Genomic DNA, 21,256 nt, shown 5'->3' with positions numbered 1-21,256 from the left:
TGCCATGGAGCGAGAGGTGGGAGAGAGCTATAGTGAGAAAGATTGAAAGAGAGAGTAAGGGAGATCGAGAAACAATACACGCTATTGGTTGATGTAATCGTTTAGTAGTTACATATTAGAACTTTAGATGCCAATTCTGTTGAATAACGTCTTGTGCAGTAAACGCAGATTTTTATTTAATTATATTATCATTAACACGTATACAGTGTGTAAGCAGTGTGAATATATGAACACATTAATCTGTCTAAGGAAGATGGAAGGGGAAGAACTGTCGGACTTTTGCCAAATTACCAAGTTTTTTGCTACATTCACCTTAGAATGTTTGTTAGACATTGAATAATTGTTTAAAGAATCCTGAACATTTGTGTAACTAAAATGATGTTTTAAAATATAATTTAAGTTTGAGAAACGTCGTTAAAAATGCATACGAGTTATGGTATGTTAATCTACAACACGTGATTAAAGCACAAGCAATAGTGACTCTTAAATACAGGGCCATAGAGTCAGTCGAACTTGTCTACTTAAGTAAATGTTAATAGCGGAAAAAATCGCGTCGTCATCCCGTCAACGGCTAGCCGTGACGAATGGCGGCGTAGACTATAATTCCTTTACATTATTCAAAAACCAACATTTAAAAAACGAACAATCAACCAAACAGATCGGATCGTGACAACTTTGCTACTGGCCTGATGTCTAATTAAAAAAAGGTTTTATTCAGTTTTTGACAATTCGTGTTTTTTCAAATTTAGACCGTCAGTAACCGATTTTGTTTTCATGTCCCGTGTTAGTTTTGGAGATTTTTTGTTTGCACTTTTAGCTGTTGCAAAAATACCGGAACTAAAATGTTTGTCTATAACGGTTCGTTTGTTAAAAAGGTTATTCGAGTGATAAAAACGTTAGAAAGTCCATCCAATTTGAAGGCATTGCACATAAAACTACATAGAACAAATTAATGGATTTTGTTACGAACTTTCCTATACCTGATGTTTTACTCTAAAGGGCAAACGAACTACGAAAAAAAGAGGATACATTTTACATTTATAATAAATCCCTTGAATAGATAGATAGCAGCCGTTATCTTTACTTATAAAATGTATAATTTAATAACTACCTACTACGGTAATAACTTTGATTTTTAAGTACATTAATTATCAAGGAAAGTAGATGGTGATGATGGCCCGTTTCTGAACTTTGAAGCCGTCGTTTATATTAGTAAGTTTTTACTCAATAACATTTTAATTCAAATTATATAAAATCATAAATTTTAGTTTCATACTAAATGTTTCTATAAAACTCGTCTCCATTTCTGTGGTAACTAAAAATTACCATTTATAAATGCTTTGTAATAAAGACTTATCTCACATAGAAAGTAAATACTTAAAGCCGTTATTAGGTAAGGACTAGGTACTTAAATCAATTAGTTGTTATTTATAGGTAAAAAATTAAGTTAGATCTGAGGCTAAATCAACATTTAGGACAGAGAATCTCTGCCATATTTGAGTGATAAGGTTTTTGAATATTAAAAAAACATTGGATACCGAAAATTTTACATAATTTACGTAATTCCATTACATACAATTTTGCTCAAAATAAGCACAATATTATGGAATTTTAATCCACCATTATAAATAATATACGTCTCTGAGTACGACTGTAAGACCATAAATTAAGTTGCCAGGTAAGTACAAAACAGATTGAGTTGTAACTTTTTCTGTTCGTACGATCTCAAGGGTCATTAAATCGTTTTGTTTCGCCTTGAGAGGCTTTTGTTTGTATTTTTTCTGCTTCTCAGAAGGTTTAAGTTATTTTTAATGTTTATATTACCTTTACTGGTGTCCTGTAATTGTCGGTAAGGAGATTGTTTCGTCAAATTGATTCCTTGGAACATGGATGGTGTGTTTTACTTATTTATTTCGTAATCCTACAGCTAACAAAAATTATATAGAATAACAAAAAATTACACTGAAATATAGCCAGAGAAGGTAAACACAATATTTAACCACAAAAAGGAGCAAAAATTTACCAAAGGAAACAAATAATAAAAAATATTCAATACATTAACTAAGTATGTAGTACCTAATTTGGCTGTGTTGTGTGATGGTGTAAAACTGAGCGTAAGTACGCGAAGGTATGCTCATGATGCAGGTGATTTTGCGCTATGGATATTCTTAATACACCGTTTAACCATATTCCGCGATAGCTTAAACAAGTCAAGGCTTAAATATTGGTCATTGTATGTCCGGGCTGTGCGATACAAAACTGAGTTTTTTGTATAGTTAGTATTGCTGGGAGGAACATGAAACAAAGCACGATCACGAGTTTGGTAATGATTATTGTAATATTTTTTGATTGTTCAGTCAATAAACTTAGTTACTATACACCTTCAATAACTTCTACACACAAACACGTTTCCTTGTCCCCCAGGTGAGCCCTTTGCCAGTTCTTTTCTTTTAAAAATGAGGCCTTTTCGGCCTATAATAAGGAAAAAGGCATGGTGACAACCTCCTAATCGAATGAAGTGTCCACTCTATTTTCTTGTATTACCTCAATATCGGCTAGTTAATTCGATAGTAAATTTTTATTTTCGTTGTTCTTGGGATAAGCACGTTCAGATTTATAAAATTAGTGTAGCGTTCAGTCCCGGATTCGGAAGGATATTTATTTTATTAAATTTATTATAATCGATGTTTTCTACGTATATACTCGTAAACCTGTAGTCATCACTTTACTCTACTGTCAGTCTCCGTAGCGCACGCGATATTGGATTATGGAAGTTTTCATAGGGATTCCTAACTTTTTGGTTTTTTGTATAGCCCATATTCATCAGGCGTAATGTAGCAATGTAATGGTGAAAGAATTTTTGAAGTTATACTTCTTTAGGCGCGTTAAAATTGATGAGAGTGAAATTTTGCGCGCGCACCGTTACACAAAATTAACAGAATGAAGTTGCCCACGGAAGATGGACATAATTTAAAAATAACATTCGAATAATAATAGAATTTATGTTACACTTAATGTAAGAGAATAATAATAAATATTTATTTATTTAATTTTTCAAATGTAAACTGAACTTTATTGACTATAATCTTCCAGTCTTTGATTATTTAATTGTAATTAATTATTTGCTTGCAATCAAAAACTATTTTTAATAATGCCAAAGATTTATAACTTCTTACGCGCGTACACGCACCCTTTTTTTTAAATCAATCCAGTAGTTTTGGAGCCTATTCAATCGAAACAAACTATTAATCATAAATATGGCAGTGATTCACTGCCCCTATATATCTTCTTCTAGCCTCAGATTTCCCTTAAATTCTTTACATTATACGTAGACCATATATAAAACGCATTTTGTTTTTTTGATAAATTTATCAACGCTTCGATACTTAATTGACGAAAACAATTTATCAAAATTAAATTTAGTACAAACATTGACGTGGCCACAAAATAAACACTTTGCAAATGCAAATCAATTTATACCACCACAAACAATGCCTAAAAACCGCTACGCAAGTGCTGTGACAATATCACTCTCGCGTTGGCTTTTCAAATGATAATTTAATTTTAAAATTAGAAATAGATTTATTAAATATTGTTTTTTTTAAAGTTTATATTATTTTTTGACGACTCATTGGTCTAGTGGTTAGTACCCCTGACTGCGAATCCATGGGTCCCGGGTTCGATCCCCGGCTGAAACGAACATCGATGAGCATTTGGTGTTGTGCTTAGGTCTTGGGTGTTTAATTATGTATTTATATGTCTATCTATCTATAATATGTATGTATATCCGTTGCCTAGTATCCATAACACAAGCTCCACCAGCTTAGCATGGGACTAGGTCAATTGGTGTGAATTGTCTTAAAAAAAAAAAAAAAAATTTAGCGGATAAAAACGCAAATTGATTATAAAAAAGTCGATAGCTGAAAAGCACTTGTAACATCAGGGTATGGCAATAATCTCAAAGATATCAGAATATTGATGAATAACTTAGAAATTATTTTATGGGCAGCGTTGTAGTGACTTTCATCCCTGGGGTTGTAGATTCCCGAATTCTCTATGTGCGCATTTAACGCATTTAACATTTAAAAAAAACACTTGCTCGTACGGTGAAGAAAAACATAATAAGGCGCAGACCCAAAAAGAAACACAAGAAAGGCACAGAATATTCACCCACTTGTTTATTAGGATTGATCACGGAACATATACAGAAATCTGAGGAACGGACCTAAAAGGATGTAGCGCCATTGGTATATGTAACTTTCTGACATAAAATAGTATGGAATAAATTTTAACGTGAGAAGTTCCGCTGGGCAAATATGGCACTCAGCCTTATTTTTTGTCACAGGCTTAGTTGGATTAGACATTTCTGTGTCTGTTCGTCTAGATATATTTTTTAACATTAAATATTTATTAATTAGCCGGTGCAAGAATCCCTATTAACCAATATATGCGTGCAGCATGACAACATTTCCCCGCTGTTGTGTAGGCTGAGGTGGTCGAGTGATAATAGGGTTAAATAGAAATTAATAATCAATGGCCGTGTTAAAAGGGATATCAAAATTCATTTATATCCCGTTTTCCCACAACTGAGTGTTTTTTAGGGAGGTTTTACCACGCATCACCACTACTTGGGAGCACTTGGGAGCCTTCTGGTAATGTGAGTGTCCATGGGCGTCGGTAGATTAGCCTTGTGCCCTTGCTCACAGTTATATATTAAAAAAATCAATCAATGTCTAGAAGGAAAATTAGTGCCCATAGTTTCAAGTTCATATTTAGCTGTCGATAGTCTGTCAAGAGTAATATGATTAAAACATCAAAAGGAAAACAAAAACAAGGCACGGTTGAAGGCAGCCTGCGGGTGTAAGGTATATAATAATTATTATTATACTCAAAAGAGCCGCCACGCACACAGAAGAAACCACAAGCCACGCACACATACAACAATCGTGAACAAAAGCTCGGTGTTTCAACTCACACATCAATAATTTTATTCGCATGTACAAGCACACATGCTGCGCAGGAACATCATAATTACGAGGCCCACTGGCGTGCGTCGAGTTGTAACGAGCTTAACAAAATGGCGGTTAATTTTGTTCTTTTAATAGTTTATTAAAGGAACAAACGAATATTACAAAATGAATATATTTGTCTGCTACGATTGACATCTTCACTAAAGAAGTGAGATTTTAAGTTCTATTAAGAGAGCGGCTGAGAGAGAAAGAAAAGTACTTTCTTTTTTTTATGTTACAGGCGGCAGACGGGCTCATCTGATGTTAAGTGATACCGCCGCCCATTGACACTCGCACTGCCAGAAGGCTCGCAAGCGCGCTGCCGCCTTTTAAGAATTGGTACGCTCTTTTCTAGAAGGACCCTAAGTCGAATTGGTTCGGAAATACTTCAGTGGGCAGCTGGTTCCACATAGTGGTGGTGCGCGGTAGAAATTGCCTTAAGAATAAAATTTCATGATGATGACTTAAATATTAATAGAAAACATTTTATTGAAAAAACAAGCTGGAACTAATCAAAATCTTTAATTGCGATTTCCCAAAATTCTTTTTTTTTTCGAATTATGCCTTTTTATGACTGTGGGTGCAATATATACGGATCCCCATATTGCCTTAATAATAAAATGTCATGATGATGACTTAAATATGAATAGAAAACATTTTATTGAAAAAACAAGCTGGAACTAATCAAAATCTTTAATTGCGATTTCCCAAAATTCTTTTTTTTTCGAATTATGCCTTTTTATGACTGTGGGTGCAATATATACGGATCCCCATATTGCCTTAATAATAAAATGTCATGATGATGACTTAAATATGAATAGAAAACATTTTATTTAAAAAACAAGCTGGAAGTTGGAACCAATCAAAATCTTTAATCGCGATTTCCCAAAATTCTTTTTTTTTCGAATTATGCCTTTGTATGACTAATATATACTGATCCCCATATTCACGCAATTTAAGACTACCACAATATCTAATATAAAATAAAGGTATTACTAACTGTGAAACTATTTAAGGAATAGTAATGATTTGCCTGCATCAGTAATATGGAGACACTGTTCTTATTTTCAATTTAATCCAATACCAAAGTTTAATTTAATCGAAGAAGAAGTTTATTTATTCGCATGAACATTATTAAAAGTTTACGTCTAAGAGAGCGATCAAGTATTACGTAACGAATTTTAATTCATTTTGTAAAACGTTACGATGCGGGGCGGGTTATTGAACTACACGTTGTGATTAATACTATTTTCGACTTACACCACATAATAGTAACTGAAGAGTCACTAGGTGGTCACGAAACGTTTTACTATACTTGGGTACTGAAAAACGTTACGGCGAGTTACATGGGGGGGGGGTCAATAATCTCCAAAAATTGCGTTACGTAATACGTTTCTCCAATTGATCAAAAGGTTTCTATTGTGAGTTCGTAGCCATGTAAAGATAACAGTTCGAACCGACTTAAATGTTTTATCGCGTACGTGATCAAAGCGTGACGGATCTGATAAGTAACATTAATTAAAATAATTCTAGATTAGATCCCTTTCAATTAAGTTGTTAACGAATGAATAAGGCATTAAAATGCATAGTTATAGTTATGGTAAGGAGTTATTTAAATTTAATTAGAATTTTAATAAAATGTATGTATAATTAAGGGTTCGCTCGCTTGTTCCATGCCATAACCTAAAGCACTGTGGGTAAGTTGATGCCTATACTCTATAGCTTTGTAATAACGAAACTATACAAATTTAGCTATGTGTCTGGCACATTGCCTCGTTTGAGGGTCACGGGTCTTCAGAGTATAGTTATGTCATAATTTTATGTGTCCTCAGTTTCTTAATTAATAAAAGAAATAAGTACATTATTTATTTTGTTTTTTTTACAAGTTTACGGTACGGTATTTGATCTGTACTTTAAGGTTTATATATTACAGATATAACATGGGATATGTGCACCGAATAGCAACTACAGAACAGCAAGGTCCTTACTGAACTCTCAAGGGAAACCCCGGTAGACCGAGGCTGCGTTTGTGGGACGGAGTTGTCAAGGAACCAGCTGCCCACTGAAGTATTCCGGAACCAATTCGACTAAGGGTCCTTCAAGAAAAGAGCTTACCAATTATTAAAAGGCCGGCAACGCATTTGCGAGCCTTCTGGCAAATTCACGGGTGGCAGTATCACTTAATATGGGAGCCTTCTGCCTGTTTGTCTCCTATTACATAAAAAAACGGACCTCTAAACAATAGACGGAAGAAGCACGAAATAGATAACGATGGCAAAATATACTTGCGGAGGCTAAGGCCCACAAGGGGCTGTATAGCCATTGATGATGATGATATTACAGACAATAATACATTTGAAAAGGCATGGTCACCACAGACTACTTCCCCATACCTACAAGTATATAATTCACCAAAGCCACTTCCCGTCATCGCTACGGTTAGCCCTTTAATAGCAACTTATCGAGTAGGTTATTATCAAAGAGGTTTATTGGTATAATTTCCACAGAGCATAAATTAAATTAGAATGTTAAACTATGTTTTCCTGTCTCCACGAACAAAGTCGCCCGAGCTCTTGGCGTATAAATCTTATGTGCGTGTTTGTAATTTTTAAAAGGCTGGACCGATTTTGATGAAATGTTTAGTTTGTGGATTCGAGAATGGTTTTACAATTATATATGATGTTATTTTTTTCATATTTTTTATATAATAGGGGGGCACTAGCCTGCGGGACCCCCTAAAAGGGCAGTCATCTCAGCCCATATACAACCATTATTATTATAATTCCATTTTTTTTTCGAAATTGTTTCAAATTTTTATTTGATATTTTTTGACGTGTGTACGTCCGCTAGTATATAGTATCATGAATTTATAATATACTAGCAAAAGAATTACTTGAAGTTAAATTATTCAAACTTCGAAGTATAGTTTTAAATCTATCAAAAAGACTTCTGCCCTTCTACCGAACTTGCATATTTAATATAACATAACAATAAAGACGTCAAAAACAAAAAAGTCCAAACAATGGCCTTAATCATGGTAGGCTTGAAGCGTATGTTAATGAAGCTTCATTAATTTGGGCATTTCTTACAGTAGCAGGAAACATTTAAATATGAGTTAGTAAGTGATTAATATTTATTACCCTGTGCGAGCTAACTTGCGTAAGTATTGTAGAATTGTAAATTTTCATGAATAATTTGGATGGTACTGAAAATGAAAATTTAAATGGGTTGAAGTGAGTGCATTTTAAAATATTGTTAAAATCAAAGTATACATGCCAATAAAGCTTTGTTTATAAATTATAATTCGAGAGAAGGTTTAAAAATATTTAAATTAACATAAATTAATTGAATCATTAAATAATAGCACTATACATGAACTATTAGAGAATATACAAGAAGACGCCTCGAAGCTTTTGATGTGTAGTGTTACCGTCGCATGAGAACATCAGCTGGATCCAAAGAGTGACAAATGAAATAGTCCTTCAAGGAATCGGTCCGACACGAAAGTTAGTGCAGAATGTTAAAATACGGATTTACGATTTTTTTTGACGCGCACCACTGCTATGTGGAACCGACTGCCCACTGAAGTATTTCCGAATCAATTCAACTTAGGGTCCTTCAAGAAAAGAGCGTAACAATTCTTAAAAGGCCGGCAACGCACTCGCGAACCCTCTGGCATTGAGAGTGTCCATGGGCGGCGGTATCACTTAACATCAGGTGAGCCTCCTGCCCGTTTGCCCTCTGTTCTTAAAAAAAACGGATAGTCGCATATCTCGAACACATTTTGCGTCATCATCACTTGATGCAGTTTATAATGATGGGAAAAGTCAAAAGACGTGCTGGTAGAAGGAAGAAGTCGTGGTTGCGGAACGTACGGGCGTGGACCGGCATCACATCCGCCGAGGAGCTATTTAGACTAGCGCAAGACCGGCAATTCAAGTTGGTAACAGCCAACCCTTAACAACAGAGTGGAAAAGAAAAAGAAGAATTGGATAAAATATCGACGTCCTGTAGACTGCAATCATATTTAAAATAAGAACGTCAATCCATGATAATAATTGTTACTACATAGTATATGTATTTAAGTACTCTAAAATCCGTACAGGTCTTGATTGATGCAACTTTTCATAGATACTCATGATATTAAACCCACTGAAGTACTATAAAACAAAATAACTTAATGCCCTATGCAAAGATTACACAACTATCCCAGAAATACGAGAAAGGCTATCAGATAACAAACGCTAAATCACAAAATTAAACATTCCAAAAGACTCGTCGGACAACCAAATTAACTCAAAAGAAAAATACCATACAGATAATCAAGATTGTGGGAAGAAAAAGAGCTAGGTAATTATAAAAAACAAGATTTTTATCGAACTTATTTAAAAACAAGTTTAATAATGGACATAGTTATTAACGCTTCTAACAATAATTAGTCGGTGCGATGATGGATTGCCACATTTTTGTTTGTACCCGTTTATGGTTTTAAAATGACATTTCCCATTTATCAAGCTTAATAGGGCTTTTAAAGGAGAATTAACATTTGAAATAAAGTTGTATATTGTAGGCCTATTAGTGTATAACTAAGCTGTAATTACTGACAATACTATATCGATATGGTTATTAATAATCAATTTTAGTGAAATAAATAAAACTCGTAATAAAAGCGTTAAATTAAAGTTAAGGTATTTAAATATGAAATTAAGACCGTGAAGGTATTTATTGCATAATTGAAAGGTACGAGTTAAACGTTTAACTTCCAAGTTTTAATTAGATTAATGTACACTTATAACTAGATACAAAATAATTGTATTGGATCCCTTCATTGTGGAATAGTTTAGGCGCTACAACCTTTTTAAGTCTGGGCCTCAGATATCAGTATCTGTTTCATGATCATTTGTTAATCTACTAGGCAAGTAGGTGATCAGCCTTCTGTGCCTGACGCACGCCGATTTTTTGGGTCTAAGGCAAGCCGGTTTCCTCACGATGTTTTTTTTTCCTTCACCGTTCGAGCGAATGTTAAATGCGCGCATAGAAAGAAAGTCTACCTATTGGTGCACAGCGGGGATCGAACTTACGACCTCAGGGATAAGAATCGCACGCTGAAGCTACTAGGCCAACTCTGTTCAGTTTTATAAGCTATTATTATAATTAATAATTACATTTTAATTAATAAAATTATAACATAGGTATTCTAAAATGTAGACAGGTTTATTGCCATGGTTTTTTTCTGGTTATGGACTAAACATGTACAAGTTATGTGTTGAAGTCAGAAGGATTTGTGGGGTGTGAAGTAAAACCTATAAATTCTTAAATTATGATTTTTATAAAACATCGTTGAAAGACTATTTTGATATTACGTATAATTTTTTTATGTAAATTCAAATAAGCAATTTTAATAGACAAAGATGCAAAACCGCAGTGTTTGATGAAATTTAAAAGATTTATTGTTCACTGATGCAGAAACCGCGAAACGACCGCGAAATTCAAGCATATTTCATTAACCTATATTCCCAACGTCGAATAGTTACTATATTATAGCGTAGGATATATATTTCATAAATGTACGCTTGTATTAGACTCCTAATAAATCACTGTACTGTTTTTATTACTATGAAGAAAAAATTCCGTTTCACACATGTGGTTCTCGGTTTGTAAGTATGTCCTACCCACAAAACCTTAGTAAATATATTTGTTCCATGACCAGGATCAGCCTTTACCATACCAAAAGCACCCGTTATTGCCACTAACTTCGAAGACACGCCAAGCCACAGCTATCATCGGAGTACTGGGCGTTGATATATGGAACAACGTTCAGTTTTGCGGTCATTTGGAGGGAAAAGCTAAATTAGCGATCAAGATTTGGTGTGCTCAGCAAGGAGGAGGTGCTTCACACCGGGCCACTGCTTGCTACACTATCTATTACGACCAGTCACTTCCCTTGGCGTTGAGTCCTTAGAGATGAGAGCGCACAAGATCCATTCCAAGGGTGAGCTTCCTTCCGGTTTACTCCCTGTACTATAAAAATTCCCCGAACGAATGTGATCGAAATGTAAGGCCTGCAAAAAAACTGAAATAGTTCTCAGAGCATTCGTTCCCTTTTTTGTTATTTTCACGTTGCCGCTCTGAATCTTTATTTAGAACTGACAGCCTAACCAAGACTCTTAGGCATTCCAGGGTCCGTCTATGTCAGTCTTTACTAGCCTAGACCTATCTACTTCAAGATGTTGACTAGAACTGTAGTTTGAATTCACTCCAATTACTCTCTTTTCTAGCATTGACAATGGAGTTGGTAAATTTGCTCAACCAAGAACCTTTGCGAAGCTAATTTGTCTAAAAATCTCAACAAAGTAATAAAAGGGCTCAGTATTGTTTTATTCAAATGAGAGAATAAAATAAATACTGTCCAATGATGGCGGGTGGATTTAGGAACATGGCGACAAGTCCCAAACAAATCGTATTATTTTGCATTAATTCTTGCGATCTCGGGGAATAGGCTTCGCTCCTTAAATAAAGCTTTTATGAGGTATTTTTGTATTCGCCTATATTAATGATAAAATATGGGACGACTTAATCCGGTTTGAATAATTTTTGAGAAATGGAGTCGAGGATATTCATGAAGACTATTGCTTTTAATAAGGACAAAATATTTAATAGCTACTGCTACTATGCTGCTATTCAGGGACTAATGAATCTAGTTGGCTTCGACATATGCATTACAATTCGTAGATTTGGCGACACTTAAGTAAATGAGACCTGTGTCTAGAGTCTCAAGTCTTCCATACCAATAAAATATTATGACGATACTACAAATTTTATAACTTTTACAAGATTTTGAGAAGATGGGAAAGGAAAAAAATCATTTGCATTAGTAAATTAGTGTTAGTGCATGTTAGTCTTAAGTGCTAAACTTCTTTCCCTTAATATAGACTGGCTTAAATTACTTATTAGTCTTAAGTTAGGCTAGATTGTAATGTTTAATGATGTTTCAGTCAAGAGAAAAAATGAAATAATATCATATAATATATCATATAAATAGCATTAAGATTTTAACGACATTATTAATATTCTTAGTTTAATAGCATACAAAAAGATCAGTCACGCGAGCTTCAAAATGCCTCTTATTAATGCTTTTGAATAAAATCGTTAAGAGATAATAGTATTACACGGATATTAACACTCAATCGACTCAAAGCGGAAAATTGCCTGGAAGTTTTGAAGTCCACTCAACCCTTGCCCTCTGGAATGGTGGATAGGACCAACAATTTCACAACAAAAACCGCCAAACTCTGACCGCTCGATTGAAACGTCGAGAGCTAAAAATATCCTCTGAACAAGCCGACAGGGCTATTCGCGCTTATTCATTAATCTTCATCGCGTTTTATAGGAATATTTTTAACTATTTAATAATGAAGATATGCTTCATATCAAATTGGCCGTAAATACATGGATTTGGTACCACATGCATATAAGTATCAATAATTTTGTGCAAATACAGGGGTCTAGGCTCCGAATATGATTTTGTCCCATTCGGTGTCGAGACCCTTAGTCCGTGGGGTCCTAGCGCTATAAGGCTTTTTAAGGAACGACGAGGAAGCTACTTCGGACAAAGAATTAGTCTAGCTATTTAAAGGAGGAAAGCTGTCAGTATCTTCGGAACCTTGTCTAAGGGACTCATTTTAATAATATATTTTAGTTATTATATTTTAAGGTTAGTTATTGTTCTTTGTTCCATTTATTATAAAAACATAAGTAAACGTTTTAAAATAAATGTTTTAAAGTATCAATTGCTTAAAATGATAAGATGGATATCTATAACTTATTATAAAATGCTATTTTTAAGTAGTAGTCATCATGAGCACTCCCCACATACACATCCTCACATATACATACGTACCCGTACCTACACACCATCACACACGAATTAGGTATTACCTTTACCCTTTCTTGTTTGAACGTTTCTGTATATTATATTATATTGGAATACATGTTTGGCTATATCATTAGAATAATGGTTTTATGTTATATATAAATATTATAGCTTTAGGATTACACAATAAATAATTCAGACCTTATTTGGAATACGATGTTGGGAATCTCATAGACGAAATGTGAAATGTATTCATTTTCTTATTCTCATGATCTTATTATATATTAGATCTGCCTTCACCTTTTATGTAAAACTCATTAGTAAAAATGTTTTTTGCGTAAATAAAAGTCATCGAGACATAATTATCGAAGCTGAAAAGTCAAAACCAACGATTATTCTCAGCATCAGCGGTTGAGTCGCAACAGAGACTCCAGAATAACACAACAAAGCGATGTCTTAATTCCTCGAACGTATAGCTAACAATTTGTCGGCCTCTTGATATCTAAATTAGTATGATTTTTTTGTTTCGCAAACTGACGTTTCAATTAATGGCGTGTAATTTGGAGATGCGTTAACGCCTCATATCTCCCAGATGACGGCGTCAGCTGTCTACGCCATTAATATATGATTTTTTCTATTATTTTTAAGGTATCTTTGATGCATTTATCTTGCCATTATGTAGTATAGGGCTCTACTCTCTCTCTAAAGGAAAATATTGTGAGGAAACTGGGGCATGTCTTAGATACAAAAGTAGACAGCGTGTGTAAAGAACAGAGTGTGGGCTGATATTAACCACATACAGATATAATATAGTACAAGATCAAGGGTTGTATCCACCAGAATGTAATCCCACGAGAATATAAGTGAGTGTTCCTATTTCACCATGCCTCCAGCTGATAGAGGACAAATCTTTGTTTTTAATTTATTTTATTATTTTTTATTACTTAAGATGTCATGTGGAACACGGTGTAATGGTTGCAGCTCCTTACAAACGTTGTGTAAAACAAAAAACTTGGCAATTAAAAAGAGTGGCGGAGAGTTTATTGCCAGTTCTTCTCTTCCGTTTTACGCCCTTGATTTGAGAACCGGCAGTGAATGTAAAATTAGAAGCATTTAATGTATTTTTTTTTTGACGTTCATAAGTGTACATTGTGTTACCTACATGAATAAATGATTTTTGACTTTTGATCACCACTGGTTTTATTATTAAACGTCTCGGTCGGTTAAACTTTACACTATAGACGCCGTATATGTTACCATGGTAACAGGTCAAATAGTGGTTAATATGGATATAAACTTAAAGTCTAATCAAACTAATTGAAAATGAAAGACAGTCTTAACGATTCAACTGCCAGCATTAAATAAGTTGTAATATGAAATATAAATAAAATATATTTTGAAACATCTCTTAAATCACGCTTAAAATAGAATGATTAATTTGTCACCAATGTGGTTGAGAAAAAATATATTTTATACAAAGTTTCTTGAATTTACTATTGCTTTAATATTAATTTAAAATTATTAATGAACCAATAAATAAACGCAAAAGCCCACGCGACTAAAGTTAATATTCAGTTTGTGTTGATTTATGTTTGCTTACAAATTTATAGAGTTTTGTATACAGGTTGGTACTTTTTCTACGCTAGTTCCCAGCTGGTAAAGTTACTTCGCAACCAATACGATTTTTAATTGTAATTAACTGTTTAAAGAATTATGCTACAAAATTAAATGCTTTACTTAAAGGGTTCATATAAGATCTAGAACATTTTGATATTTTAATACATGAAGTTTACGACTTTCGTGGAACCGTCCTTGGTTCTAACTCTGCTATTTCTAGGATGTTATCTAATAAATTTTCCCTCGAAATTTAGCCCTTCTACCGCAGTTTCGCAGAGCTATTACATATTTAAAGTTTGTATGAATTCTGTTAGTAACAAGCATGACGCGAAATTTTTAAAAAGAAAAACTGTTTAAGCGTATAAATTTGATTTTATTGTTATTTTTTTATTTATTAGTAATCTAACAGCTAATATGCATATTATGAAACAAAACACTTGGAGAATATACACAGCCAAAACATATTACATAGATAAACAATGTATATGAAACAGAAAACATATGTAAGTAAAAAAAACTGAAATTTAACATTAAACAAACGACAATTAAAACTTAATATTACAAAAAAAAGAAAAAATGCTTTTTCTACATGCAAGATTTTAATGTAATAATGTTGTAAAATCCTGCTCTAAATAAACAAAAAGTACACAGCATTTAGAATCCTTAAAAAAGATTAGATAAATGCAACGTTGTCTGAAACATTTTTTATTTTGGTAGCCAACAGCTAACATAGAAATTACAAATCAAAATGTACAACAAATAAACCCATTATCCTAGTAAATAAATTTTATTTTAGTATGTGTATGATTAGATACACGGCCAGATTTAGGGGCCATGTCCACAAAACAGCCTTCGAAGAAAAAGGTTTTTAATTCCGACACTAGTAAACAACATTTATTTTTATATGCTTGTTAAATACTAAAGGAATCTACTTGGTTTCACACTAAATTGTTCACTGAAAAGTTCGACTGTAAAACATTGGTTATTTTATTTGGAGCCTACTTTGTTGCCCCGATGTGGCTTCTAAATCCGTCCCTGATAAGATACCTATTTCATTATTGTCTTTCATTTATTAAACTCGTATTGGGCACAATAATAGTTGCTAATAACAAGTATAAATGTTAAAACAACCTTGTTCGAAAACCGGAATCTTTATTAAGACATAAATCTTAAATTTCGTTCATTTAAATAAAATCACCATTATGTTCCGATCAACGTAAGCGGCTCGAATTGCCAAATAGGCATGGTTCGATTACCGAATCTTCGTTTGTATAAATTTATAGGTAGGTGTAAAGTTTCGATTCATTAATATTAATAAATGATTAATTCGTAAAATAAGATTCCCACGACATCTACTTGGTAATCAGGATAACGCATTGCTATTTTTAAAGATATTTTTCTATTACAATGTAAGCGAAGTTAGTTGGTGGTTATGCCATAAATTGTAGCTTATGTGAAGCGTTGGTACTTTCAACACAGCGCCATCTGTTAGAATTGTGACTGTCAAATAATTTGCAATAAAGTATTATTGGTATAAAATAAGATGTAAGCTATCCTATTAAGTTAGATCAAACTGCACACGATGTGCAAATTTGATTGAAATCGGTTCAGTAGTTTAGGAGTCCATAGCGGACAAACAACGTGACGTGACATTTATATATATTAAGATTTAGTAAGATATACCACCGACGATACGCTGTTCTTGAAAGACCCAAGTAAAATTGGTTCGGAATTTCTTCGAAGCTGGTGCCACATAGTGGCGGGCTAAAAGTGTCTTTAAATACGTAGGAAAAAAGGTGTGGGTAATTACTTATCATTGAAAGTCTTTTATGTCTGTTATTTATTACATGTATCGGTCGTACATAATATGATGTGTATTTTGGTGATTCAAATAATAAGAGATCTTTTTCAACGACATGTCACCACACTGGAGCAAATCTTAGTAGCCTAACACGGAGAGACTACCTCACATTACTGCATACTGTCTTCATTATTATCGTCAAAACAAGGTTCAGTATCAAACATATTGAAAATATATGTATAAATACACATCAATGATTGATGTAATATGCTAGAAAGGCCTATTCTCCTGATTGTTCTTTATGATGTATGTGCATATATTAGGCTCACATTATATATTGAATATCTTAAGTTCAACTAAGAATAACTCAAATTAAATTGTGAAAATAATTTGCGATTATAGTCTGTGTCTACGAAGAATTGGTTCTGTTTTTCACTTGACTTATACAAAGTAAAAATCAAATTTAATATTAACAGTACTGCATCAAACACTACTTTACATAAGTTTTTCTTTCCGATTCCGTATCCTATCCACACTTGACAGACATTTCAATTCTATAATATCAGCAAACAGTTAGTCGATGTTTATTTATTTATATTTATTTATTAACACTTCGTTGCATATACATTAATATAGTACAATTGACATAATTAAATGAAAAGGAGAGCAACTGCCGGCCTTATCGCTTTCGAGCGATCTCTTCCAGGCAACCACTGTGAGAAATAAGTATTAAATTACATAAGATAGGCAAGAAGTGCAAACATACATGTATTACATTTAGTTGTTTAGAAAAAGAAACTAAACAGGAACAAAAAACAAACTAAACTAATAAAGAATACATGAAAAATAATAATAATGATGTTTGTACTTATTTATAATAAATAACAATAAAAAACCGTTTAATTTCCAATCTTAAAAATAATAATATACAGCTTAGACTTTTTACATTTTATAGAATATCCTAGCTAACTTCAGTACCGTCCATCGGAAACCATTCACGGGTAAAATTTCATACTATGTAAATCATAGAAACATAGAAACATAGTAAAGCAAATAAATGTAGAACCAGAAACAATATTACTGAGAATTTATTAGCTACAGTAATATGTGGGTAATATGTAAATAATACTGGGCGGGTTCCAAGTATGCCCTTACTTTTAACAGAATCAACTGATGTGGAAAATTGTGTTTTCGTACCTCCAACTTATTCCGGAACATGTGATCTCAGAAATTTTATCTGAAAACTCGTGAAACAGTGTTCGCTCTTGGCACGGTACGGGAAATTATAAATATATTGTGTTTGTAGAAGAATTTATTTTGATGTATTTATGGGATTTAAGGTGTAACAAATTTATCGTTATATATATCCCTGTTCGTATATTATACAGAATAACAATTCTAATAGAATGTTCTTTCTATTTGAGGAATGACATGCTTGGGCTACACAGCTGACTTTTCAAAAAATAAAATTAACCAATGAAACAGCTGTAGAAGTTTGCAAACCTCCTGGTGTTGCGCGTGTGATCCGCCTGCTCATTTCCCTACCTTCTCATAAAAAAATTAATCAAAGTTTATAGTAACAGTACACATAATTTTTTTCATCAGGTTCTATTTAGTCCACTCTGTTCTGGCAAGCCTGCTGTTCAGCACATCATCTGCCCATCTTTTTACTTGACATCGCCTCGTCCTTTTGTATCTTAGATACCGTGATAATACATCTTCTGTCCATTTCTCATTTGCCTAGCGCTTATAAATTATTATTAATCATCATCATTAGCCTCCATTCGTCAATTTTTGGACGCAGGCCTTCTCCATTTCCTTCCAGTACGCCCTGTACTGGCCTCTCTGTATCCACTAGGAGCCAACCTCCTTGACAATGTCGTCAGTCTACCTAGGCGGTGGGCGGCTGCACTGTCTTTTGTTCTGCTGATTCAAGGAGCCTGCGATTCTATAGTTTCTTGTCCATGCGCGCTATGTGGCCTGCCCATCCGAATTGTTACTATCTTACGTATATATAATCTATAGCGCCAAATGTCATCTTGATTCCTAAAACAAACAGTTTCAGCCACAATTTAATTTATTTTGCCTCAAAGTGAACATCGCTTTTAAATCAATATTTAGTCGTTCATGTCTTAGCATTAATTCCAATACTTAAATTAAGGGGTTTTCACCGACGCCGTAAGTTAAAACATGCCTTATCTTTTCCCTTTTTAACAATCGCACGTTTAAAGAAATGCTTCTCTGATAACGTTTTGTCATGGTAATGTTTATTTATTGTTTGGAGATTGACAATTAACGATAAGAATGATATTTGAAAAAAGATCTCTTTGAAAGATTCATCAATATAACTAAATGCAAGCATGCAATGTTACATATAAAGGCTAGTGAATTATGTATCAAAAAATAAATCAGTTGCGCTATAACCTTTTTTGGCCTCAGATCTGTTTCATGATCATTTGTTAATCTAATAGGCAATTAGTTAATCAGTCTCTTGTGCCTGACACACGCCGTCGGCAATTGGGTCTCGTCACGTCTTCCGTTCTAGCGAATGTTAAATACGCACATAGAAAGAAAGTCTATTGGTGCATAGCCTGGAATCGAACCTACGACCTCAAGGATGAGAGTCACACGCTGAACCCAAAATTGCTTAATCTTAGGTAATATTATTGAACATTATCCATGGAAGAAGAAGATATGAAGGCCGTAAAAAGAAAGTAAGTACGAGCTTATTCAATATACTATATCTTATTTAAGGTATATTATAATATATATATATTACAAGCAGACCGGCCAAGCGTTGCTGTGGCTAAGGTTTTTGTTATTTTACATAGTAGTAAACTATTCAAGGGAAACGGTTGGAGAACACCAGTCATGGGGACCACCATGCTTTTTTAGTGGTTATGCCATTAAATTGTAGCTTATGTGAAACGTTGGTACTTTCAACACAGCGCCATCTGTTAGAATTGTGACTATCAAATAATAAACAAACATTTTGCAATAAAATAGAATTGCCGGTATAAATTGAGATGTAAGCTATCCTATCTTTTAAGTTGGATCAAACTACACATGGTGTGGAAATTTTATTGATATCGGTTCGGTAGTTTAGGAGTCCATAGCGGACAAACAACGTGACACGTAATTTATGTATATTAAGATAAAATAAATAAATAAATAAAAATAGTCTTTATTCGTACACTATAACTACAGTAAGTCCATGTCTTTTAAGTTTTACACTCGTACTCGGCCTCCGATGGAGTGAAGGCCTCCTCCAGATTCTTCCACTTATCCCTATTTGATGCGACAATTTTCCAGTTTTTTCCCGCTATCCCTTTTATATCATCTTCCCAAGTTTTCGGTGGGCATCCTCTCTTTCTTCTTCAAACTGGGCCTTTCCAAGTAAGGGTCTTTTTGACCCATCTGCTATCACAAATGCGGCCAATGTGACCGGCCCATTTCCATTTTAGCCTTTTTGTATAAGTTACAGCATCTTTTATTTTTGTACGACTTCATATCAGATATTATATACCTTAAATACAGTATAGTTACAAGATGAATAGTCCTTCGTAATCAGATTTAAACTGTAATCACGGTACAACAAACACATCGTTTACGACCTGTATCTAGCAAGACATTAGTGAAATTAGTACTGATAGTTCTAAATTAACTATCTCTAGATCAAATCTAATGCTTACATTATCATCCAATTACTGTTTATGTGACCGCATCAATAACCTATAATTAATGGTTAAAGGTAATAATTGAGGTGAGATAATGCGAGATTATGTACAGATAATCTTTGATAATAACAATCTCATTACTTATACGGTTGCTTGTCATCCATCCGGAAATAGTTCGATTATAATTTTATCGGGCATTGAAAATGAGAATAGTGTACTATTGTTAGGCTTTTTAGATCAATACCTGCAGCTGAGTTTCATTAGAACGTCAAGGCAAATAGAAAATATCATCCGTATCACCTCGACGTCCGTCGTTTCACAACTGATCGTTTTTTCAGGCAGTGTTTGTTTCGGAACCACACTATGTGAAACCAGCTGCCCACTGAAGTATTTCCGAACCAATTCGACTTAGGGTCCTTCTAGAAAAGAGCGTACCAATTCTTAAAAAGTCGACAACTTGCGAGCCTTCTGACAATGTCTATGGGAAGTGGTATCACTTAACTTCAGGAGCCCCTTATTACATAAAAAAGCGGTAGTGATAAGAAGTGGTAAGTGGAATAAAATATTACACAAGAACTGTGTCTTCTGTAAGTAGTGGTGTTGGACAGTTTCTTATGTTAAAAATCCTTTTTAGTAAATTATTTTATTATTTTATTTTATTAGGTTAGTTTTAAATTACTTATTAGTCTTAAGTTAGGCTAGATCTTAATTTGATATGAATTCTTTATGTAGACAAAAAGAAGTCACCGTGTTCAATTTAGTCTATGCTCACCCAATGCGTTAAAGTTTATCAAAGGACAAAAATCAGCCTTGCGATTCTGTAACTTACATAAGGAGGGAGCTTGTAGTTTATTGTTTATCAGAATGCCAAATCGTAAAACGATTATAATCATATTATAAGACGATGTCACGTGTTACTGCAATTAGTCAAGGAAAAATGTATTGCTTATTGAAAGCTATTTATTTGTATAAGTTGAAATTGAATTCTCTTATTTCAATGGAAATGCAGATAATTAATCGCCAACACTTTAAAGAAATCCATAAGGTCCCGACAACGTATAAATAAGCCGTGGTTTCACCTTACCGGCTCTCGTTGACGTGTAAAATATTGTTATCGATAATAAAGGCACAAACAACTTTATATGCAAGAATCGCATCACGTCCCAAGAAATTCGAGAACTCCATGTAAGAAATCTCAAAATAAAACAAGAGAGGCATCAAGAATAAATTATAGCAATGTAAAGTATGATAAATGATGTAAAACTTGTAATGGAACAGC

The 21,256-nt window shown here is 33.7% G+C and overlaps 1 protein-coding gene across 2 annotated transcripts in view; it reads right to left on the bottom strand.

Annotated features, from left to right (window-relative positions):
• Positions 1-21,256, bottom strand: part of LOC125054274 — a 183,617-nt gene that overhangs the window by 99,719 nt on the left and 62,642 nt on the right. The gene's annotated exons all lie outside the window — the stretch shown is intronic.

This window comes from Pieris napi, chromosome 12 (genome assembly GCF_905475465.1).
Source record: "Pieris napi chromosome 12, ilPieNapi1.2, whole genome shotgun sequence".
In the NCBI taxonomy this organism is placed as follows: Eukaryota; Metazoa; Arthropoda; class Insecta; order Lepidoptera; family Pieridae; genus Pieris; species Pieris napi.
This window is presented reverse-complemented; position numbering and strand designations above follow the sequence as displayed.